General features: G+C 42.9%; 1 protein-coding gene across 1 annotated transcript in view; it reads left to right on the forward strand.

Moving 5' to 3' along the window:
• UBR1 (ubiquitin protein ligase E3 component n-recognin 1) overlaps positions 1 to 25,944 on the forward strand; it is a 596,438-nt gene that overhangs the window by 29,567 nt on the left and 540,927 nt on the right.

Raw genomic sequence — 25,944 nt, forward strand, 5'->3', positions numbered from 1 at the left:
ACTCTCCCCCTTTCTGCTCATTCCATGTTATTTACCCCTGTTTTTTGTAACTGCTTCCCCCCTTGCACAAGTTTAGTTATACTGTTCATTGCACCCCTTGTTCTATGTGAACCGGCATGATGTGACTTGTTCATGAATGCCGGTATATAAAAAAGCTAAATAAATAAATAAATAAATAATAGTGGATGGACTTGGTGCTGTGGAGTGTGCACTCTGTGCTGAAGCCACTGATTGGTGCCCTGAAGGTGCTGGGGTCTGGGAATAAAAGGTGATCCAGTACCAAGGGGATTTTTCACCCTGTGAAGGATGAAGGCATTGCGCTGACGATGACACCACGGATGTAGGGCCATGCAGCTCCTTTATTTGGCTGTGACGGGTTCTGCCTCAGGGATGGACCCCTTTTAGGCACTGGCCTCCATGCATCTTCTGTTAGCAAACATTTCTGCGCACTGCTTGATCGTATTTTCCCCTCCCTTCGCTCTTAAAGCCTGTGCCAGTGGAAGAGGGGAGCTTTAGCCATGGAAGGGTGACGTGAGGAGCCCATGCTTGACTTGATGCATAATGAGTCAGTTGATTGTCCTGCTGTGGGATGAAGAAGGACTCCAGTGTCTGGGCTCGTGTGAACACTTCTCCTTAAGTGCTCTCTGGAGGTCCCTCATTTTCCAGGCTGGGGACCTAAATTTGGGGGACATGCGACCACATTTATAACAGGTAATCATCTTGTGGTTGGGGCTCAAGCACTTGTAGCAAATTTCATGGGTGACTGTAGTCGACTTCCGAAACCTGCAGACACAGATCTTGAAGCTGCTGATGGCTGGCTGCTGCTTAGGCCTTTCATTAGACGCAAAAAACTCTTGAGCTTATTTCCTTTTTTTTGCATTTAAAGGTGCTGTGGAGATAGTGGAGAAAAAAATGTAACTGCAATAAGGCAGACAAAAATTCTAATACAAAAATCTAGAGAGAGGGAGTCGTATGTATATGTGGAATATTGGATAAAATCATGTGGCAGCTTTTGTGTGGGAACTGATCAAGCTCAGTAAAACCTTTACTGAGCTTTGAGAGATGGGTCTGCTCAGCACCATTGGATAACGTAGCCCATACGTCATGGCTAATTCAGCCCGTTTGTTGATGGAGAATGAAGTGTTAGGTTAGATGCCATTATGTTCTGAAGAGGCTCCCAGAATTTTTGGTTCCTGTTGTGATTGTCAGTTCAACTGACTTTGAGAAGGTTATTGGAAAACAGAGGTACCTATCTCCATATCTATTAATACTTTATACATTAAGGGCCAGATTTTCAAAGGGGTACGCGCGTACCCTCCCCCCCCCCCGAAAACCTGCCCGAAGTTCCCCCTTCGCACGCGAGCCTATGTTGAGTAGGCTCAGCGGTACGCGCAAGCCCCAGGATGCGTGTAAGTCCCAGGGCTTTCCTGGGGGGGGGGGGTTTGCCGTGGCGGTGTGTCATTTGGGGGTGGGGCTGTGGGCGTGGTTCCAGCCCAGGGGTGTTTTGGGGGCGTGGCCAAGGCCTCCGAAACAGCTCCCAGGCCTGGGAATCATGCACCGGTGGCCGGCCCGGCAGGCGTAACTTGTGCCACAAAGATAGGGATGGGTTAGGTAGGGGAAGGGAGGGGAAGGTATGGGGGGTGGAGGGAACGGAGGCAGGCTGTGCGGCTTGGCGCGCGCAGGCTGCCAATTTTGCACAGCCCTGTGCGCACGCCGATCCCGGATTTTAACAGATACGCGCGGCTACGCGCGTATCTATTAAAATCCAGAGTACTCTTGCTTGCGCCTGGTGCGCAAACAAAATTACGCGTGTGTGTGCAAATTTGTAAAATCTACCCCTAAGTGTTTGTGTATTTGTGTGTGGGTTTTTGTTTTTGTTTTTTTTTTTTTGTAAGGAAGTTTTATAATATTGATCAAATCTTAGATTTTTCTTGCGGGAACAGGGTGTGAACTAAAACAAACTGCAAAATTTATTTGCATTACAGTCAGCAGAAGTAGCCTTTTTTTTTCCAATCTATTTATCGACTGTACTTTGAATAAATGTACCGTATTTTTCGCTCCATAAGACGCACCTGACCATAAGATGAATCTAGGATTCAGAGGGGGAAAATTAAAAAAAAAAAAAGGTGTGCTAAACCTGCTCTGCTCCCTGGGCGTCTGTGCGTCTTATGGAGCAAAATTGGGGAGTACATAAAATGTTTGTTTTTGTCCCCATTTTGTTTTCGGGTCTGGGGAGGGCCATTTCGGTCCACTCCCCAGATCAAAAAACTTTTATCATTCTCTTTCTGTGGGAAAAATTTAAAACAAACCCCCCCCCCCTCCCGGCCTGCCAAAAGTCCCTGGTGTTCCAGCGGGGGTCCAGGAGCGATCTCCAGCTGCCAGGATGCCGATGGTTGCCCCTGTGATATAATAAGGGCAAAGGGCTGTTGGCACCATTTTGATTACTGGCAGCCCAAGTGCAGGAGATCGCTCCTGGGCCCCTGCTGGACCACCAGGGACTTTTGGCAGGTCTTTGGGGGGGGGGGGGGGAGGAGGGTTGTAGGTTGTTGGGTTTTTTTTTCTTTTTTTTTTTTTTTTTTTATATTCGCTCTAGAAGACGCACAGACATTTCCCCCCCACTTTTGGGGAAAAAACGTGCATCTTATGGAATGTAAAATACGGTACTTCATGATGTTAGCAATAGCTGCTAATTTTGCTGAATTCTTTGGGTTTTATAACTGGTCAGAATGCAGTATTAAGCTAGAAACTTGAGATTGTTTGTTCTACAAGCAAGTAGTAGATGTAAAACAATCAAAGTGGTGTTTGTGAATCCCTTAAAATCTCACTTCATTCTTGCAATTACTTATGTGTATCCCAAAATGACAAGAAGCGGGTGGCATCTTACATACTAACCAATTTATTGAGCTTTTGAGGATAGAGTCCACTTAGTTAGATATGCATCTGATAGAAGCACATCTGACAAAGTGGACTCTGTCCTCGAAAGCTCATTGCCAGGTGGCCCAAGGGTAATGGACAATAAACAGATTAGAGACACGAGCTATCAGGTTAGCACGCCAAAAGTTTCTTCTGTTGCTGAAATGGAGAGCAGTCAGGGTGATGTCAGAAACTCCATGGCAATAGCATATGTAAACAAGGAGGCACCCACAGCTATGCTCTAGCGCAGGAGGCAGTCCAGTTTTGTGAGTGGGCAGAAAACAATCTCCTCCTGTTCTTGGCAGTGCTTTTATTTTATTTAAAATTATTTCCTGAACTCTCCAAAGTTCAGGGCGGGGTACATAAAATAACATAAATAATAAAATAGAACATCTGTAATATTATAATACAAAAACTTTAGACAAAAATGCTGCTTACAATAAGACAAATCTCCAGGGGCTGTGCCAATGGTTGTACAAAGTAGCTGTTATATCAAAATAGGAGCCTGCAATCTAAGAGGCTGCTTTAAATAAATGTTTTTAGAGCTTTTTCAAACTGCATATAGTAAGGAAGGACAATCCCTAGGCTGACTTCCTCAACAAGATCAGGCTGGACCCAGAAGAGTGGGAGCAGAGTCCAGAAGCCTTCCAGATGATACTGGATCACACTGGGTTCCCGGGTGTAGGTATAATGGCGACAAGCTCAAATGCCAAGGTAGAAATGTGCTTCCATCACAGGGCAGAACTGGGCTCCAGTGGCTATAGAAGCTGTTTTGTTCCTGTGATCGCAGTTCAGCCCACTGTATGTCTTCCCACTATGGCCTCTGGTGGGCAGGATGCTAAAAACAATAGAGGGCCACTCGTCCACAGTATTACTAGTAGCCTCAGATTAACTGAGGAGGCCATGGTATGCAGATCTAGTCAGGCTGTTTCCCAAGGAACATGGCCGCCTCTGGCAAGGGCTAGTTCTAATGGAGAATCTGGCTCCATTCTTTCTTATGGCCTATTGTGTCCGTCGGTCGCAGATGGCTGCGTCCTCTGTTGCTTACCTTTCTTCTGCCTAACTCTGTTCACCTTGGGAAGATGGCTGCCTCTGCTTCTCTACACCGACCCCTTTGGCGCCCCCAGATCGGCATGGGCGATTGCATTCACCATCTTTCTCCCGGGATCACCTAGGGCACTCATGCGCGCAGCCCAGTCCTTGACTTGCGTCATGGCGGGAACCGCGGGGGCATCCCCACCGCATGCGTCACAAGCTCAGGACATTTAAACCCAATTCACAGTTCCAGCTACGAGTTAGCAAGGAATCCTCCTTGCTGATCTCTTCTCATTATCAGATGCCTCCGCTCTGTGTACTCTCGCTCCAGGATGTCTTAGGTACCCGCTCCACGTGGTCCTTGCCTCGCTCCTCTTTACCCTCTGGGGTTATCTGCTACCAACAAAGATGTCTAAGGCACCCACTCCTCGGCGGTCTGGCCTCGCTCCTATTTACCCTTCGGGGTTGCCTATCTATTACCAGGACGCCTATAGTATCCGTTCCTCAGGGCTCTCTCCTACTACAACTACCAGCATCAGAGTGAGTACTGCCACTCCAGTTCTCTCTTTTTGCTTGTCTCATCTCACTCTCTCCATAGACTCCCGATCTAATTTGCACTGCGGGCCTGGTGAGACTGTGGAACTGCCATTCCACTCTGCTAAATACAGACAGAACATTATCATCTGGCTGGAATCCTCACCCGGTCTTTGGGTTACCATCTACGTGGCAGTACAATAAAGATATATCTCTGTGTCCATCTCTGCCTAGAGCTAGCCTATCGCTGCATGTCCCCACAGGGCTCTGCCCTGTGGGAGGTGTCATCTCTTACAGCAACCAAGGGCCCATGTTTCAATGTCCAAAACACAACATGGCCTAGCCCTTGATAGAGTGTACTTGTGTAGTAGAGGTTACACCTCAACCATAATTTCAACCATATTAAAAGCCTGAATGCCCTCAAACTGACGTACATCATAATCTGGTGATTTGAAGGTTTCTGCAACAAGCATGGATTCTCCCCATGGAGGACAGACATATTGCATATTTTACATTTCTTACAGTTGGGCCTAGCCAAAGGGCTGGCCCTTAATTCCTTGAAGGTACAGGTGGCTGCTATTTCATGCTATAGGGGCTGCGTCAAGGGCGCTCAGGTGGCAGCACACCCAGACATTGTGCGGTTTCTGAGAGGTGAAATGGATGTGCCTGCCTTTCAGGCCCTTAATCCCTCAATGGGATGTCAACTTAGTCTTAATGGCCTTAGTGAAACTATCTTTTGAAACTGGTAAGACAGGCCTCCATAAAGGACCTTTCCCTAGTTATGATCTGCTTGGCAAGGTGCATCTTAGGGCCTGCAGCTCTATCACATAGAGATCATTACTTGGTCTTCTCGGATGTGGTGACTTTTCAGTAGTACACGAGAAATAAGTGCAGAAAAGTTTATTGGTCCACACATAAAGCTTCATAAATAAAGGTATAATATTTCAGAAACGGCAATTCCACTGTATAAATATAAGTTTTAGAAGGATCCCCTGACACGGACACCGTGTTTTGCCACAAGGCTGCGTCGGGAGGGACAGCGAATTTTAGCAACAATTTGTGTCCGTAGTTATAGAGGTTCACAGGAACTGTGGAGTTGCTGTTTCTGAAATATTATACCTTTATTTATGAAACTTTGTGTGGACCAATAAACTTTTCTGCACTTATTTCTCGTGTATTATTGATGCCTAGTGCAGTAACAGTTCTCCCTTGCTTGTTGTGGACTTTTCAGTAGTCCCATTCTTTCTACCAAAGATAGTATCTGTGTTCCATATTAAACACTCTGTTCTCTTCCAGCCTTTAGTAGCAGAGAAGGTAAGGAAAGAGATGGTCTACTTCGGTTAGATATTTTCTGTATATTGTTGAAGTATTTAAAGGTAACAAATGCCTTTGCGAAGATAGACAAGATGTGTTTGGTTCCCGAAATGGGGGAAAGCAACGTCTAAAGCCATCATAGCTACATGGATAAAGGAGTCAGTAACCTCCAGCATGCATGCCCTTGGTCAAGCAGGACTGAGAGCCCACTCTATAAGAGCATATGCATCTTCATGGTTTGAAACATCTGTGACATCGCCAGATGAAATCTGCAAGACCACCACATGGGCATCTCTGCACACCTTCACGAAGTACAAGTTTGATGTGCAGGCCAAGGCAGACTCTGCCTTTGGAGCATTAGTAGTGAGGACAGCCTAATCTTCCTTCCGCCCCAGCAAGGGGAAACTTAGGTAACTCCCATATGTATTGACTGCTCTAGCAGGATGATAGGGCAGGTTAAATTATTCTTACCTGATAATTTTATTTCCTTGAGTCCTGCTAGACCAGTTCAGACAAGGGCTATGAGGCTCATGGAAACTATTGACTTTATATGAGGTAGCTCAGTTGTCCCCTCTTCATTCTTCCTGTTTTTACCTTTTCCTCCTCTTGACTCACTTGGAGCGGTCTTCAGTACCCTATACTAGAAGTTCAAGAATTGAGCATTGTCGGGATTTTGTGTGGTCACAGTGCTTTGGCAGTAAGATACTGGGAGCAAACCTGGGCCATACCTCCCTTTCAGGCTGATATAGTAAAATGCGCGGGAGAGCCGGTGCTCCGAGGTGAGCGCGAACTTTCCCGACGCGCACCCAGGCCACTCTCCTGGGCGTGTGATTTAGTATTCAAATGAGGGCCCACGGTAATAAGGCGCTAGGGACACTAGCGCTCCTTATTGGCAGAAGCGGCGGCTGTCAGCGGGTTTGAAAGCCGCCGCTTCTGCCAATAAGGGGCCTCTGACTTAATATCGCGATGATATTAAGTCGGAGGTTGTACAGAAAAGCAGATCTTTCTGCTTTTCTGTACACTTTCCCGGTGCCGGCTGGCTTGGCTGCACATTTTACATTCTGGATCGCGTGGGACTAATAGGCTCATCAACATGCATTTGCATGTTGCGGGCACTATTAGTTTCGGGGGAGAGGGGGGGTTGGCCTTGCGTTTTCCACGCGCTATTACCCGTTATATAGTAAGGGGTAAAAATAGCGCGTGGAAAACACGCAGCCAAATGGGGGCTAACAGTGCGCTTCGTCGAGCCCACCATAGTGCATCAGCCCTTTTATAAGCCCAGAGTAAGGTAATAAAAAGGTTTATCTTCTGTCTCTGGCAATTGTGGAAGAGGGAAATCCCATATGTAATTGACTGGTCTAGCAGGACTCGAGGAAAGAAAATGATCAGGTAAGAATAATTTAATCTTTTTCTTGAAACCTATTTTGGTTTGCATATAAAGCTGGCCTAATATAACGACTCCATTTATACTGTGTGATAACTCTATGACTTGGCTTGTATTTGAATTCTGTTGGTTCCCACAGCATTTTTTTTTAATACTTGTTTTGAATGTTAGGTTAGTATCCCTTTAATTTTTGAGGTCAAATAAAAAAAAAACCCAAAACAAAGTCATGTAAACTTAGTTAACCTCTGCATCTACAGTAGGCTGTGGGACGATTAGTTTATGCTGTTGGTGTTTTCATAATGATTATATCTTACTATACTCCACACTAGAAATTTTGGACAGCATGCAGTTTGTGCCAGTTGCATGATGAATAGGAGTGGAAGAAGAATTCTGATAACTGTTAACAACTTTCTCAGTCCATTTTTTTTTTTTTTTGTTGTTTTAAAAAATGAAGTTAAAATTCACATGGGAACAGGGGTGTAGCGTCCATAGTGCAGAGGCACCACCAACTTTAAAAAGGGGTGTGTTGTGCACTACCAATCAGTGGCATTCTTAGATCTGGGCGCAAGGGCCCGTACTCTGAATCTGATGATCAGTGCCCCGAGTCGGGGTTTTTTTTTTTTGTCGCGTTTTAAAAGAAAAGGCTTGTCCTCTGATTCACTGCACTGCATCGGTGAAAAGATCCCCCATCTTCTCTTACCTCTTCAGTCATGCCTTTTGTTTCTCCTTTGTTGGTGGAGAGGGGGCAGGGTTCAGCTTGGCAGACAGTAATAGATGCGCTTGTGCTGCCTACTTTCTAGCTCTTTCAGCAGCACAGACACCGATCAGTTGCTACAGTGTAGGCCGCTGGGACTAAGAGCATGCACAGTGCTGCTGGTCCCCTCTGCCCCTCCTGCTACTGTGCAAGTCTGCTTTTGAAACAGGAAGTGTACCGGCAGCAGGAGAAGAGGGAGGGGCCATGGAAACAAGTAGCACTGAGCATACTCAAAGTCCCCCACGGCCTGCAATGCAACGATTTCTCTGAATCCGTGTTGCTGATAGACCTGGAAAGCAGGTACCACAAAGTGCCTCTTCTACTGTCTGCCGAGCCATCCCTCCCCTGAGTCAGAAATTTTGGGTGGCTAAGCAGGAAGGAAGTAGAGAGAGATAGCAAAATGGAGGCAGTAAATGGGAGAAAGAGATAGGTTTGGAAAAGGAAGAAGAGAAATGAGTAGGAGCAGGAGAGAGACCTTGGGATGATAGTGTCTAATGATCTGAAGTTGGCGAAACAATGTGACAAGGCGATAGCTACAGTCAGAAGAATGCTGGGCTGCATAGAGAGAGGAATGTCTAGTAAGAGAAAGGAAGTGATGATCCCCTTGTACAGGGCCTTGGTGAGGCCTCACCTGGAGTACTGTGTTCAGTTCTGGAGACCGTATCTTCTAAGGGACAGAGACAGGATGGAGACAGTCCAGGGAAGGGCGACCAAAAAGGTGGATGGTCTTCATAAAATGACTTATGAGGAGAGATTGAAGAACCCAAATATGTATACCCTGGAGGAGAGGAGGAGCAGGGGTGATATGATACAGACTTTCAGATACCTGAAAGGTTTTAATGATCCATGGTCAACAACAAACCTTTTCTGTTGGAAAAAAATCAGTAGAACAAGGGGACACGATTTGAAGCTCCAGGGAGGAAGACTCAGAACCAATGTCAGGAAGTATTTCTTCACAGAGAGAGTGGTGGATGCCTGGAATGCCCTTCCGGAGGAAGTGGTGAAGACTAAAACTGTGAAGGATTTCAAAGGGGCATGGGATAAACACTGGATCCATAAAGGCTAGAGGATGGGAGTGAAGAGAAGAGCCATGGGGGTGGAGTACTGGAATGGAGGCTACTACCTGTTGATTACTACCCTTACTCAATAAGCCTTCGCAACTCCAACATTGCTCTCTGCTTCAACTGCAAGGGGAAATGTGGAAAAGGGGATTTGCATTCAGATGACAACCAACAAGGACTGAACTTCACAATCTGGGTAAACAAAGAAGCATGGGGGTAGTTTGCTTATTACGGCGATTACTAGCCTAAACCAATTAAGCCTGATACATCGCTTTGAATACATATGTAGCACTGCTCTTTGCTTCAATGGTAGGGGGAAATGTGGAAAACAGGTTTTACATTCAGACAACATCCAACAAGGCATTGATCTGTGCAGTCTGGGTAACCAAGCATCGGGGAAACTTACTTGATGCGGCGGTTACTACCTTTAACGATTAAGCCTTCTGCTCACCTTTGATGCAACTCCAACATTACTCTCTGCATCAATGACAGGGGATGGCAGGAAATTTTTTTTTTTTTTTTTACTCTTTATTAAGTTATTAAATCAAACATTTACAAAGATTACTTTGTTTCAGAAATATGTTGCATTAACACAAGAATGAAAAATATCAGCAAATAAAATTTTTTCAAATAAGGAACCTTGATTAATACATCCCTTAGACCACTATACTAAATGGGGGGGTGTACTGCACAATGTAGGGAGATTGAGGAAAACAAATTTTATAGAATGAAAATAGCGGACATCAAGCTTCAGGTATTTCTATTAGACTATTTGATTCATCACCTATCTGTTGTTCCAGCTTCTTGGCATCCACAAAGGCCCTCAGATGCTCTACTTGAAAAAATATATAACTCTCTCTTCTATACTTAAGGACACATTTACATGGGAACCTAAGTATGAAGGAGGCCCCAAGATCTAAAACCTCCTGTCTTAAGGCTAGAAAGCTTTTTCTTTTTTGTTGAGTCTCTTTTGTCAAATCTGGAAATATACGCAGACAGGATCCCATAAAAGGTACATTAAGCTTTTTAAAATATGCCCTTATAAGTACACCCATATCGTTTTCGTTAAAGAAAGAAATCAATAAAGTTGATTTTTCAATAATTTCATAAGTGGATGATTCCAGAAACTCAGTCAGGTTTTCAAACGTATTCTGAGTTGGTGGTACAGGTTGATTCTTTCGTATAGGGAGAAAATAGACCTTTTCCAGGGGTGTGGAGTCTTATCCGCGGGAATCTCCAAAACATCACATATATACCGATTCACGGTTATCCTAGGCAACTCTCCTACAACCCTGGGAAAATTGATAATTCTCAAATTCAAATGTCTGTGTGTTCTCAATTTTCTCCATTTTTCTTTTAATCATCCTACAGTCCTGAATCAAAACAGTCTGCACATCTTTAACTTGTTTGAGTCCTGCCTCCAATTCAATCACTTTCCAGAGACTTCTTTTTTATAGCCATCAAAGCTGTTATTTAAAGTATCTAACTGACTGGATACTGAATTTATTTTTAAAGAGCAGTCTGTTAAGGCCTTTGCCATAGCTGATGATAAATTCCACAGGCAGTCTAAAGTGACTACCTGTGGTTTCTCCGCTATTACCTCTCTCTCAAGGTGGGGGGGAGGGTATCCTGTCCCGAGGTCTCTTCTCCGGGAACTGGCTGCTCTTCTCTTCTTCCCGAAGCACTCTCTTCACCGAGAGAGGTTTCTCCGTGTTTCATGGAGGTCTGCACACACTGCTCCAAAGGCACCGCCCCCTCAAGCTGCACACCAGAAGTTAACCCTTCAGGGCTCTCAGGCAGCCTCGGTGTCGATGTTGCTCGTGCCGCTGGTGGTGGTCGATCGTCTAACGGACTGAGGGAAACCTCAGAGGTCGAGTCCCCAGCTCCCCTCTGGGACTCGACAGCCGGAACACTCAGCCCTGCTGCCTCAGAAGCGCCGATGCATTGCTTGATTGTTCTCTGTCCAGCTGGGATCGCCGAGGAAGAGTGGGGTAAGCTCGGGGTCTCCCCTTGCGTTTAGGAGGCATTTTTTTCCACTTCCACAGAAGTTACAATGAAATAATTGTTAAGGCAAAAAAGACGCTGGAACAGGAGTGCTATGCGTCTGCAGTGTCCACCATCTTGACTCCACCCCCCAGGGGATGGCAGGAAATTTGAATCAAACAGTTACAAACAAGGGCCCTGAACTTGCTGGTAGATGAAACAGATAAGTATGGGAAAATAAGTGTGGGAGCTTGCTGGGCAGACTGGATGGGCCGATTGGTCTTTTTCTGCCGTCATTTCTATGGGAGAGGGAAGAGAGATGTGGGAGGTGAGATTCATAGCTTGGGGAATATGGGGAGGACAGCAATAGGAGGGAAGAGAGAGATGCAGAGGTGGGAGGTTGGTAGTGGGAGGGCAGGAGAGTGATCAAAGATGGGGCAAAAGTTAGAGGATTGGGTGGAAGAGTAGGGAGTTGGGGATTGGATGGATATGCAGGGATGCAGTGACTCTGTGATTTGGTGAGAGGTTTGAATTAGGGGGTTGTTAGATGGGTTAGGGGGGTTACAGGGTTCAAAAAGGCAAGGAGGAGTGAAGAAATGGTGCAAAGAACCGGGAGGAGCTGGGGAAGTTTGAGAGGCAAGGGAAAGGGAGGGAATGAGAGACAGGAAATCTGGGAATGAGCAGAAGGATGTTATCTTCCTGTTATTTCCAAAAGACCCAGATTGTCCACTGTCAGAGGCCAGATGCTGGGCTGCTTGAACCATTACCATTGACCTGACTAGCATGGCACATCTTATATTGAGAGGGACAGGTCTGTCAAGTGAGTCAGAGATGGTGAAAGCGGGAATAGGTGGCTGGGCAGGAGCAGAAGAAAGGGGATGAGTGAGGGAAGAAGCTGGAGCTGTTGAGGGAATGAGAGAGAGGGAGGTAGACGAGGCTTGGGAGGGTGGTGAGTATAGACAGAGGGACTAGTGAGTGGGTGGAAGAATAGAAGGCTGAGAAAGGTGAGAAGGGGAGTGGGTGATAGTGGTAAATAGGTAAGAGGGAGATGGGGGACTGGAGGAGGAGAGGTAAAATTTAGCTATGAGAGGATAGAGAAGCAAGGAAGAAAGAAATGGAGAAAGATGAAAGGGAAAGATTGTCAGAAACAGATATAGGGAAAGAGAAGACAGGAGAGAGGAAAGACCACCAAGAGTAAAGTGAGAGAGACCAGCCATGGGTTTGGAAACTGGATGCCGACAAAATTGAGCGACCAGTTTTTAACCTGCGAGCTGTGGGCTGATTTTAAATTTATTATTTTTTATTTTTTTATTTTTAACTTTTTTTTAACTTTTGGGACCTCCGACTTAATATCGCCATGATATTAAGTTGGAGGGTGCACAGAAAAGCAGTTTTTACTGCTTTTCTGTGCACTTCCCCGGTGCCGGCAGAAATTAACGCCTACCTTTGGGTAGGCGCTAATTTCTGAAAGTAAAACTGAACCTCACCCCCCCCTCCCCCAGTTATGACTGATTAAATCGAAATGCAACTAACTGCACAATGGAAAGAGATTAAACATCTTGGGCTTTTTTTCGTCCAGGGAGAATCATAGAAAGTACATGGCATAGAGCAGAGAAAATGCCATTTTTGTCTTCAAGTAAATGCCTGAGCTGTTTGATAATCTGGATGTTGTGAGAATTTGAGCTATATATTAGCTGTAAGGAATACATGCCGTTTTTAAACTACTTTCTCTTCTTTAGGCACACCTACAAGCCCAAGTTCTTGGCTGTGCTATTGTAATCTAAAACGTCTTCGTGAGCAGCGTATACCAGAGTGATAACTATACTGTGTAACTGATTAAAACAATTAAAAGGAAAATGCTTTAACTAGAACACATAGCCTCAAATACTACAGTGACTAAATAGAATAGGCATGTGCATTTTACTCCATTCGTTTCATTCATTTTGCAATATGTACATATCTGAAGAATGGATAGTGCTTGCCAGAAAAAAATGGTGTACGTGTATAAACTTGGCACTTACATAAGCATATTTATTTATTTATTTATAACTTTTCTATACCGAAGTTCAAATAACAGAGTTAATTATCACTCCGGTTTACATTGCAACCATAAAACAGTGACAAAGTTGTCTTACATAGAACAGGGGGAGAGAAAAACTTGGATACAGCTTAAGCATGGGGAGTAACGTGTCAAAACTGGTAAGAACTGATAAGAGTTGGCTTTTTGGGGTAGCAAGGTATTCCGAGGGAGGGGGTAGGAATGAGGGATTGTAAGGGGGTTGGAAGGGGGGTTGGAAAGTGGGTGGGGGAGGGTAGCGGAGGGTTACCATAGATTTAATGAAACTAATATACATATATTAAATAGCTTAGGCAGCGGAAGAAAAAGTGCTTAGGCATCTGAGCTTAGGAAGAGAAGGTCCGTGGAGGATGAGGCAAGGACAAGTGTTATGGGAAGGCTTGTCTGAATAGTAGCGTCTTAAGTCTCTTCTTGAATGTAATTGGGCATTGTTCCAGCCTAAGGTCCGGTGGGAGCAGGTTCCACTGTTTGGGGCCTGCGGTGGAAAAGGCTCTTTTACTAAAGGAGGTTTTGAATGTAGGTGTTCTAAGAGTCCCTCTTTGCGCTAATCTCAGAGGACGGGTTGAAGTATGAAGTTGCAGGGGGGTCGATAGGTCCAGCGGAGAGATGTTAAGAATGGCTTTGTGGGTGATTACTAAAAGCTTGTAGATTACTAAAAGCTTGTAGAGCATACACCATTCGTTTTTGCTGGCCCACTATCCATTTGTAATATACTCTGGTACTGCCAAAATAAAAGGAGCAACAAATGCACATCCCTAAAATAGAATATACTCACCTATGAAAAGCAAGGCTGTAATTAGCAAGTATAGCGTAGAAACTACTCTTGCATGTTCTTAGCATGGCACCTGGTGTTGAGGAACAGTAGTTATTTATTTATATTTTTATATTCTGCTTTTTGGCACTTCAAAGTGTACATTCAGGTACTATAGGTATTTCCCTATCCCCACAGGGCTTACAATCTAATTTTGTGCCTGAGACAATGGAGGGTAAATAACTTGTCCAAGGTCACAAGGAGCCACGGTGGGATTTGAACTCTGGTTTCCCTGGGTTGTAGCCCACTGCTTTAACCAACTCTTTTGTTGATGGCTGGAGCTTGACCAAGGATAACAGTGATACTCTTGAGTGGTTGGTTGTGAAATAAATGTATCGGTTATTTTTAGAGTCATGTGTCTGCTGCAATGGCAGTGGATATGCACTGCAGCTCAAGGCCAGATGAAAATGGATGTTTGAAAGGGGAGATAGAATGGTGGTGTGGATTATAACAAGAATAAACTCGGACTAAAGTCATTGAACATCCTTGTTCAGATGCTGTGCATAAATAGTAGTATATGATTATGACTAGCAGTGATCAGTCCTACATTTCTGAATTTTAGAAAATGGGTTTTTGTTCATAGCAGGATGCAACAGCACTTGTCCATGTGAGAAAAAATAGGAAAATACCTGAGGTCACATGTAATGGTTCTTTAGCGAGAGCCAGCTGGGAGAGGGTGGAAGTCCCTACAAGGAAAAATAAACATAAAAATAAAGAATCACTCTAACAAAGAAAACTATCCTTGGGGGATTGCACAGATGGGTTTTCCTCCCACGCTCCTTGATAGGCATTGCTACAGACATTTTCTAGAGTCCCTGTTTCATTAAGTGCTTTTTGCATTATTTTCACTTATGACAAAACCGCATTATTGAATATGATTTAATGATTGGAAAGCTTGAAAACAATCTCATGTCAAAATAATTTTGGATCTTGCAACTGCTTGTTATAGTGCAAAGTTATTGTAGCTGTATTGATCCGAGAGAACTGGATTCTTTTCATGTTGTAATGCTTTTTTAGTTCATTTGGCATAAAACTGGAGAGATGCAAGAAGTTTGGGGATTACATAGTTGCTTTCTTTGGATAGGGAAGAGAAATTTGTAGTGTCCAAATCTCACATACAATATCATTCTTCGATAATTCTTACACAGGTTATATTTGGGGCATGCCTTAGATGGACTGCAGCAGAGTTTGGGGCAAGTGTCAGCTCAGGAGCTGGAGGGAGGCTGCTGCATACATCTCTGTATTCACTCTTCTAGCACCTATATATGCATTTGAGCCATAGCCTGGTTCCACTTTTATTGTTTTCATGTGAAGTGGCAAGCACCCTTTGAGTATCATGTCCCTTGTCATCCCCTAACGCCTCTCCTGGTTACTGTAAAAATGTATTCCATGCATTAAAATGATATATAACATTTACATATTTCTCTCTGGGCATATAATGAGAGGAATAATATAGAACAGAAGGCTACAACAGAAAAACTGCTGCACCCTTATCATATGGTCTCTGAAGCTGGTATGGTGACTAAAAGGCAGAACTTGAGGTAAACAAAGTAGGATTGTTGAACTCATTCCCTTCAGGTGCTGTTAACCCTCAATCCCCTTTCCATCCTTTAATCCATGAATAGTATTTTATGTTCAAGGCTTGATATAGCTTTATTGTAGGTAATGAATTATAGATCAGAAGGTATTGAAATGCTGCCCAAGTTTCTGCAGGAACTGTAATTACACTGAAATATTGCCCAGGTCCCTGTAGGAACTGTAAAATGCTTGTCCATATTTGTTCAATTCAAGCAACTCCTCCTCTACCCTGACCTAAATCCTTCCTGTTTAACTTGGTAAATGTTCCTCAGAAATGGATTACTGTAATGCACGGCTATGCTGATGGGAATGAGGGTTGCAGGTAAATTGTACCCTTTCCCTAAACTTGCTGTTATAAAAGTGCATGCTGTTATGCTGCTGAATGTGAAACTGCAATGGGAGCAAGAACATGTTTATGAATGTACAGTTGTGCTCATAAATTTACAATTCCCTGGCAGAATTTGTAAGATGTTTTCTTAACATGATGTACATGAGTGATCAGACAAAACATCTGTTATTTTTAATGTTTCAAATTAGAATCACAGAATAGTACAATCATTAAACAAGCTATAGCAATAAGGGAAATAATAATGGTCCTGTTCAAAAGTTTGCATGCACTTAGCTCTTAATATTGTGTATTGGCCCTTTTTCCATCAATGACCACTTGTAGTTTTTTTGGGATAGTTGTGAATGAGGCCCGATATTTTCTCATGTGATAAAGCTGATCATTCCTTTTGGCAAAAAGCCTCCAGATCCTTTAAATTATTTGGTTGTCTAGCATGAACTAAATGTTGAGTTATCCCCAAAGTGGCTCAAAGGAGACTGTGATGGCCATTCCAGAACCTTTTACTTTCTTCTGCTGCAGCCACTGAAGGGTCGACTTGGCCTTATGTTTCGGCTCATTGTCATGTTGGAAAGCCCAAGTGCACCCCATGTGCAGTTTCCTGGCTGATGAATGCAAATTCCCCTCCAGAATTTTCTGGTAAGTTGCTGCATTCACTCTGCCATCAATTTTGACTAAATTCCCTGAGCTACTGTAGCTCACACTCCCCGCCCCCCTCCCCCCTCCAAAAAAAGAGCAGAGATCCATCTCCATGCTTCATGGTAGGGATGATGTGCGTCTCTTCATAGAGTTTATGGTTGTGACCATAAAGTTCAGTTTTGGTCTCATTACTCCAAATTAATTTGTTTCAGAAGTTTTGAGGATTCTCTAGGTGCTGTTTGGTGTATTGTAATGGGGATGTTTTGTGGCGTTGGTGCAGCAGTGTGTGTTTTTGTTTTTTTTCTGGCAATTCTACCATACAGCCTATTTTTGTTAAAGTATCTCCTTATTGTACATACTGAAATACCCACACCACTTTGTTTCAGAGAAGCCTGTATTTCAGTAGAAGTTGCTTGTGGGTTTTTCTTTGCATCCTGACAAATTTTCGTGACAGTTGTCTGAAATCTTTCTTGGTCTATCTTGGTATTAACAGAACCCATAATTTTCTACTTTTTGATCAGAGTTTGAACAATACTGATTGGCATTTTCAAATCTTTGGATATCTTTTTATAACCTTTTCCTGATTTATAAAGTTTGAACTACTTTGCTTGCAGTTCCTTTGACAGTTCTTTTGCTTTCCCCAAGCTTCAGTAACCACCAAAGTCAGTGCAGCCCTGGATGAAACACACAAGGGTTTCTCAAGAGCTAAGAAACTAATTGACTATACACAGACACTAATTACAATCAAACAAGGCACAGGTGTGGCTACCTACCCGTCATTGCCATCTCAAACTTTGTGCGTCAACTTGAATGTTTGGCTGATAATATACACTCAAGGGTATATAAACTTTTGAACAGGACCATTTTATTATTTTCCTTATTGCTATGGTTTGTTTATTTAATGATTGTGCTGTTCTGTGATGCATAATTTAATTTGAAACACATTAAAAATAAGATGTGTTTTGTCTGATCACTCATGTTTTCTTAACATGCTACACATCTTACATATTCTGTCAGGGGTATGTAAACCTATGAACATAACTGTGATATATATTGTCTGGAATATTTTGGACAAAGTGCTAGGTCTGTTTATAGTGATAAGTTATGGCGTTTTTCAAGGTTAACAATATTGGTTGTCTATTTTCCTAGATCTAAGGGGGTTCAAAGCATACTTTAGAGGAAAAAAGCTCTTTATTTTAAGCTGTATGTAGTTTAAAAAATTTGGTACATATATGAAGTGAGTGGATGCCTCAATAGCTCACCATGCTTTGTAAGATAGTTTTGGGCTAGGTAAAAATGTGTTTTTCAGCAGGCTTAGTGGCTGTGCCCAGCACTGGCATGTAGAAAATCACTGGTTTGATACCACAGTCAAGTATTCCACTCCAGATCATATCAAATGGGGGATGCTGTGAAGGTAGGGAGTCATTGCCTTTGCACATTGGTGACACCTAGTGGCCAGTTTCATATTTGTAGAGCAGTGCTTTCAAACATTCTCCTGGAGCAGTAATTCTCAACCGGTGCGTCACGACACACCAGTGTGTTGCCAAGCACCGGCAGGTGTGTGATGTGTGCTACCCGCAGCTGGCGGGGCCGAAGATGGAAGCTACCGGCCGCTGCCGGAGACCAGGCCGGTGGGGCCATAGCTGGAAGTACTGGCTGCTGCCAGAGACCAGGCCGATGGGGCTGAAGATGGAAGCTGCTGGCCACCGGCAGAGACCAGGCCAGTGGGGCCAAAGACTGGAGCTGATCAGTTGGGGGCCGCTGTGTATTTGAGATCGGGACGGTGCTTCTGTTTGTGTGTGTGTGGGGTGGGAAAGGGGACGGTGTGTGTGTGTGTGTGTGGGGGGGGGGGTGGGAAAGGGACGGGGTGTGTGTGTGTGGGGTGGGAAAGGGGACGGTGTGTGTGTGTGTGTGTGTGGGGGGGGTGGGAAAGGGACGGGGTGCGTGTGTGTGGGGTGGGAAAGGGACGGGGTGTGGGGGTGGGAAAGGGACGGGGTGTGTGTGTGTGTGTGTGGGGGGGTGGGAAAGGGACGGTGTGTGTGTGTGTGTGGGGGGGGGTGGGAAAGGGACGGGGTGTGTGTGTGTGGGGGTGGGAAAGGGACGGGGTGTGTGTGTGTGTGGGGGTGGGAAAGGGACGGGGGTGTGTGTGTGTGTGTGGGGGTGGGAAAGGGACGGGGGTGTGTGTGTGTGTGGGGGTGGGAAAGGGACGGGGTGTGTGTGTGTGTGGGGGTGGGAAAGGGACGGGGTGTGTGTGTGTGGGGGGTGGGAAAGGGACGGGGTGTGTGTGTGTGTGGGGGGGTGGGAAAGGGACGGGGTGTGTGTGTGTGTGTGTGGGGGTGGGAAAGGGACGGGGTGTGTGTGTGTGTGTGTGTGGGGGGGTGGGAAAGGGACGGGGTGTGTGTGTGTGTGGGGGTGGGAAAGGGACGGGGTGTGTGTGTGTGTGGGGGGGTGGGAAAGGGACGGGGTGTGTGTGTGTGTGGGGGGAGGGTGGGAAAGGGACGGTGCTTCCGTGTGTGTGTGTGTGTGTGTGTGTGTGTGTGTGGTGGGAAAGGGACGGGGTGTGTGTGTGTGTGGGGTGGGGTGGGAAAGGGACAGGGTGCGTGTGTGTGTGGGGTGGGGTGGGAAAGGGACGGGGTGCGTGTGTGTGGGGGGGGGAAAGGGACGGGGTGTGTGTGTGTGTGGGAAAGGGAGATAGAGACTGGTTGTGGTCCCTAAGGAAGAGGACCGCGAGGACAGCTACTGCTACTTCTGGCCTGGCCTGCAAGGGAAAGGAATAGGAGAACTGCTGGAGAGGGTAAGTAAAGGTGACTTTTAAGTTCATTTTTCTTGATTGACTGCCATTTTAATTATTGGGTATTATGTGATGTCTGCTGTTTTGAAATATTTAATTGGTGTTTGGAGAATTTTTAATAATTTGTAAGATTTTTTTAATTGTTTTTGTTTAGATGTTGTTCTTTTCAGTTGTTGTAAAAATATGTGAATAAATGTTTCAAATTTATTTCTGTGTGGGGATCTATATATAGCAGGTTGGCTTTTTCTGTTTTCCTAATTGGAGGCGTATTGGTGTTTAGGGCCTGGTTTAATATCTGTTAGTGTTGCCTTTTTATAGGTTGGATTGTTCCATCTGAGTGCATGCCATAATGCAGGTGTAACTTTGTGCGTATTAGTTTGTGTGCATTATTGCAGATCTTGGTACTATATTAGGTGCTATATTTCTGTTTTCATTTCTCCTGTTTTGTAGTGCATGCAGAGTGTTTTTTTGGTTTCTATTCCAGTTTCTGTCTCCATATTTGTAATTTTTGGTATTTCTGTACTTGGTGAAGGTCTATTTTGTGTGTATGACCGAGGTGAGGTATTTGATTAGCACATAGGCTAGTAAAATACCTCACCTATATTTGTTGTGTTTTCTCAATAGGACATGCATTGGTGGTGAACTGCTATCTTCTTTTAAGTAGGGCTGTTGCGCTTGGTAGTAGAGGGAGTTTGTATTGCTGTTATTCTGATGTTATGTCAATATCTTTTTTGTGTGGTGAGTTATACTGGGAATGTTCTAGTTCTGCTTTATACTCATTGCTGAGGGTGTGTGTGTGTGTGTGTTGGGGAGGGGGGGAGGTTTCCAGTGGATGATAAATGTACATTTAGCCTTGTGACTGTCATGTGTTCAGTGTCGCATGTGAGAACTATCAGGTGTGTCCCAACAGAAAAAAGGTTGAGAACCACTGTCCTGGAGGCACACCTAATGAATATGCATGAGAGAGATTTGCATACACTGAAGACCATATGTATGCAAATCTTTCTCATGTATATTCATTATGGCAGTCCTAAAAATCCGACAGGTTAGATGTGCTTCAGGAGAGGGTTGGGAAACACTGCTGTAGAAAAAGCCCTGGTGTATATCTTCTGGCTGAAGACTGTTGCTGCAATGACCAGGCTAGATACAAAGGGTGGTAGGAGGATGTATATAAAATAGAGAAAAAATCCCCAGGTAGTTGTGAATGAAGGCTCACTCTATTAGGATTCCAACTGTGGTTCTGATTTGAGGTGGAGGAAAAATACGAGGAAACTGCCAAGTCAGAAAACCCCCAAATTGTTAATCAATGTAAGCTATCTTGATGCATGGGGGGACGGAACTGTATGGTACTTGTCATATCTAGGACATGATAATGCTTGTTTCATATTGGTTTAATTGCAATTTTGTTTTTCAAATATAAGTAATTACGGTCAGGAACATTTCTGTGTATAAAGCATTGTCTGTACAAGATTACACTAAAAATAGTTCAGCGATAAATTACACATTTCCTGCTCAAATGGAGGCTATAAAAAATCTTACAACAGGTATAAAAAAAAGTCTGCCTTTCTTCCCTACGTTGTTGTTTTTAGACTCGCAAGAAATAAAAACTGTATGCAGAATATAAAAAAATTATTTATAAATGGAACACATTTTTTGTAAACTGTGTGAAGCACCTAGTAGTCAAGTCTGTCTGCTTGAATGATTATGTATGTGGGTAATTTTACTGTCCAAAAGCTTCCCCTAATGACTATTTCTAAGTTGATTGGATGTCAGTAAAATGTTTTAAGTGGTGGTGGTAGCATCTAGATCAGTTGTATCTGTCTAATTAAAAAAAAATAAAAATTTGGTGGTAGTTCATTAGCTCTCCTTCAGGTTGGTGGCTGTCAGTCAGTTACAATGTGTAATAATCTCTACCTGGTTTGTAGCTGACTGTGACTGTGGTGTACAAAAAGCACCTTGCCTGTGCAATAACTTTTGATTCTTTTTTGGTGTCCATACATCCAATGTTCCCTCTAATTTCTGACATACTATGTACGCAAAAATTTTGTTGTGTGCAACTTTTCCGAAACTTAACTTAATGTTGTGCATCCAAACTTACAACTCAGCCTACTGGAATTTAAAAAAGAAGTGAAGACCAAGTGAAATGTTAACATGTTTATATACTTCTTAAATAAAGAGGCTACTAAGGTATAGCAAGTAGAAAGCGTAACAGTTTATTTGTTTTATATCATATATACTGGGCGTCTGCGCCTCATAACTCAGTTCACAACTTCACAGTCCATAATATTTACATTTTTTCCCTGCGGTCTTTGACATTTGTCCATTCGTTATAGATTCTGTCAAGATCTATATTTCCGCCATCTAGTTGATAGTTCTTCACACACATGATCATATCCAAATACTCAGTCTGTAATAGATTCCGCGATTTGGTTTTCATAGCATTCATTAAACTGAAGCCACGTTCAGTCTACACTGGATGCCATGAATGTTCCTCCAATATCCATCAACACAGCGAGGTCTTTGAATTGTTCATTTTGAGTTACAAACAACAACATAGATGACAAATTTGAAACTAGTTTTGTCTTTGATTTTCTCAGCAACAACGAATTTGAAGTATTCGTATTGATCATCTACTGTTAACTCCTCAGGCAGAAACTCTTTATATTGAGCACAAAGTGATTTTATGTTATCAATTCCGAAATTGAAGTCACAATTGATAAGTGACCCAATATCAAATGCAGTCCATGCCTGTACTTCCTCTTCTGGAAACCTTTCATCCAGATGGACACACAAGAGATTGATAAAAGTGATCAGCGAGCTTGTGTCAACTGCACTATTGGTTGGTACTTGTAATAGTGCTTTAACACTTTGACTCCACTGAGGTGAGCTTTTTAGATATTGACTTCTGATCTTATTCAGTTTGCCTTGAGCTAGATGGTGAGCTTCTAGAGTTGTTAAACCCTTCTTCTGAAGAAGAAGAGACAATGAAGCCAAATCTGATAGAACATGATAAAGGGGATGGAACAGCTCCCCTATGAGGAAAGGCTGAAGAGGTTAGGGCTGTTCAGCTTGGAGAAGAGACAGCTGAGGGGGGGATATGATAGAGGTCTTTAAGATCATGAGAGGTCTTGAACGAGTAGATGTGACTCTGTTATTTACACTTTTGAATAATAGAAGGACTAGGGGGCATTCCATGAAGTTAGCAAGTAACACATTTAAGACTAATCGGAGAAAATGTTATATTTATTCTACCTGCCTCTATCTTCCTTCCAGCTTGTCTTTAAGCCTCCAAGTTTTCCATTCCTTGTTGATTGTAACTTTGACTTATTCCTTTTCCTTTGTTATCTATTATTTACCAGAATTGTTACCTCAGTTTACCCTTTGTTAAAATGTAAACCGATCCGATATGGTTATCTACTATGAAGGTCGGTATAAAAAACTGTTAAATAAATAAATAAATAAAATTCTTTTTCACTCAACGCACAATAAAGCTCTGGAATTTGTTGCCAGAGGAGGTGGTTAGTGCAGTTAGTGTAGCTGGGTTCAAAAAAGGTTTGGATAAGTTCTTGGAGGAGAAGTCCATTAATGGCTATTAATCAATTATACTTAGGGAATAGCCACTGCCATTAATTGCATCAGTAGCATGGGTTCTTCTTAGTGTTTGGGTAATTGCCAGGTTCTTGTGGCCTGGTTTTGGCCTCTGTTGGAAACAGGATGCTGGGCTTGATGGACCCTTGGTCTGACCCAGCATGGCAATTTCTTATGTTCTTAACATCATTCAAAATTTCCAGAGCTACCCTAAACTCAGAAGTGCTCAGCTTCTTGAACAGTATTTGGCAATTGGGTCTTTTCCCTGTTCTTCCTCGAAATATTGTAACAAAACAGCATAGTTTTGAACTATAGCTTGCATTGCAAAATGCCTCGACAGCCATCGTACTTCATTTAAAGGTCTGAATGCCACTGAATCATGCTCTGAGGCGTCAACGATTTCTTGAAATTTAACTATTTTCGAAATAGATCTACTAAACATAGAGTACACAGTTCTGATAAGAGTGTCAATGTCTTGCATCAGTTTGACTTCTTTCCATGTATCAGCTATTCCTAAATTTTCACGATGTGTTACACAGTGTTGCTGAGTTAGGTGTGGGATTTCTTTTTTCAACTGTGCTGCTACTCCATTTTTTCTTCCTAACATAACAGAGGCTCCGTCCGATGTAAACATAACCATCTTCCTTAAAACAAGCTTGTTTGCTTTATAAAAGAGTTTGACGGCAGATACGATTAAAGCAGCATTGCAATGTTCCAATCGCAAAATGCCACCAAACAATACTTTGTAATCCAAAACATTGTTAGGCCAATACTTAAAGTATTAAGCATTTGGTCAAAGATATGTCAGTGCTTTCATAAACGGTTAAAGTGTGGAACAATGCCGAAGAAATTTCTTGCATTATATCATTTTGAACAACGCTGTTGATAACTTCAAGAAATTCAAATTCATAATTTTTACTTCTCCAACTATCTGGCAGCTTTCAAATTTGGCCATGTGTTCATATATATATGTAACACCAGCATAGAGGAGTTCAATTTGATGGCTAGCAAGACGCTGTCAATCAGGACCTTTATCTCACCTGGATTGGAACTCTTCCGTTCTACAATGATTTGCCTCCTTTGCTTTTCTTCTGGAGTCTCTAGTAACAGGTTCTTCAACCCACCGCGGAATAGTGGATTCATATTTTTCAATTTTGTTACACTGTCAGTGTGAGATTTACTTACTTAGATGTCTTTTGAGGAAATCCAGTTTCCAGACCTCGTTCCAACTTTTACCCGTAGAAAATTCTCCTACAGCTTTTGCTTCAGCGCAGACCAGACAAATGACTCCTTTATCTTCATCATAGGAAAACATTTCGCGCAGGGCTATGCGAGTTAGGCCATGCAACTTCGCGGTATTAGTTTCAACAGTCTCATCTAGCCATTCGGCTTTAAATGATGTAGCTGTTCTCTTGCATTTAACACCTTTACTCATTTCGGTTTTTGTGTTCATATCTTATCTTAAGTTGATAATATTTAAGTTAATTACAATTATTTAAACTTAACCAGTTGACACTATCTTTTTCTAATGTTCTTTATAAATGATTTATATTACCAGATGGCGTCATATACACTCAGTCATCTAGTTGCTGATGCAGAGCATAGATTCTTGTATGCGTGTGTATTGTGTAGCCTAGCAGTTCTAGCATCCCTCCCATTTACACTGTGTCGCTGTACCCTGAACCGCTGCAGCTATGCCATTGGAGGTTGGGAGTATGAACTCTTCCTGACCTCATCCCATTAATGACCTAGCAGGTTAGCAGTCAGTTCTAAGTAACAGGTGGCATCCTGGCCTCTGTCAGAGAGCTGCATCAGTGTGTGCACTTAGGCCTAAATTCACTGGGGTTACAGAAACTTTGGAGCAAGTGTTTAAACCAATACTATGGACTGTGTAGTAGAGTGAGTCAGAGATCTCTTAACCCACAGAGTGGCACAGACATTATGTAGTGCCCGTTAGGTGTCTCCCATCATTGCTGTTCAAGTATAATGCTGTGCAAGGTTAATGCCTAATAATTTGCCTAGTTTTTGGAAAAATTCTAGGATTAAAAACTCTATGCGCTAAACTTTGTACCATGTGCGCGGCCTTCACGGGCCATGTGCGCGCGCACAGCTTAGAGGGAACACTGCATACATCAACACAGTAGATGAAGAATTGATATTATTACAAGCAGTTATACTTTGTTCCTCGCAGCTGGGATATATCCTTGTCAGTTTGGACAGCAATAACTGGTCAAACTGGATGGACCAGTTGGTCTTTTACTGCTGTTATCTACTATGTAACTATATTTTATTGCTTTAAATGCACAAACACAATGTTTTATTAAAATATTCCTTTAATTCCTTCAGTTTCTTTTTTTAAAAAGTTTTAAAATGTTTGTGCATCTGGATAATTTCATTTGTTCATTAGCATTCTAATTGTTTTAATCTTTGATGTTTGTTTGATTTGTATATTTATTTTATCTGATGTTTTGTGTATGTTGTATTGTAAGCCACTTAAGGCCCTTGCATAGGTGGGTTATAAATAAATCAATCATAACCATTTAGCTTTTTCTCCTTAAAACTTTTCTTTCTTCTTTTCTCTCTTTTCATATTATCCTCCAGGTCTCTATATTTTACTGGATTTTGTTGTCATTTCAGTGCTAGAGAAACTAATTTTAGCCTCTGGTACAAATTAGTAAAGATTCCACAAATCATACCTGTTGCGCCCCTCTTTCAAACTCCATTTTAACCTCTCCCTCTGTCTGACATTCTTTCCCTTTTTTCTTTCCTTCTTCCAATAGTGTAATTTTCTCCTCTTCCTTCTGTTTGAATAATTTAGGTACTAAAATTAATGGACTAACACACAGTATTTTGAGTTGTATATGAAAAGCAGTTCATTACTATTAAAATGGAGCTAGGATAAATTGTGCACTTTCCCTGGGTGTAGTTGTTTTTGTGTAGGTCCTCAGGGGCTATCATAAGGCCCATTTACATTTTTTTTTTTTTTTTATCCGAGAGGAGTTGGCAAAATAGATGGATCCCTTCAAGATGTTTTTCTTCATTCACCATTGATGAGATAGTGAGTTGATTGACTTGAAAATCATTTAGGAAAGTTTTTACTGTCTTTGATCAGCTTTCCTCTGTTTTTCTGCTCTATTTT

This window comes from Rhinatrema bivittatum, chromosome 4 (genome assembly GCF_901001135.1).
Source record: "Rhinatrema bivittatum chromosome 4, aRhiBiv1.1, whole genome shotgun sequence".
Classification (NCBI taxonomy): Eukaryota; Metazoa; Chordata; class Amphibia; order Gymnophiona; family Rhinatrematidae; genus Rhinatrema; species Rhinatrema bivittatum.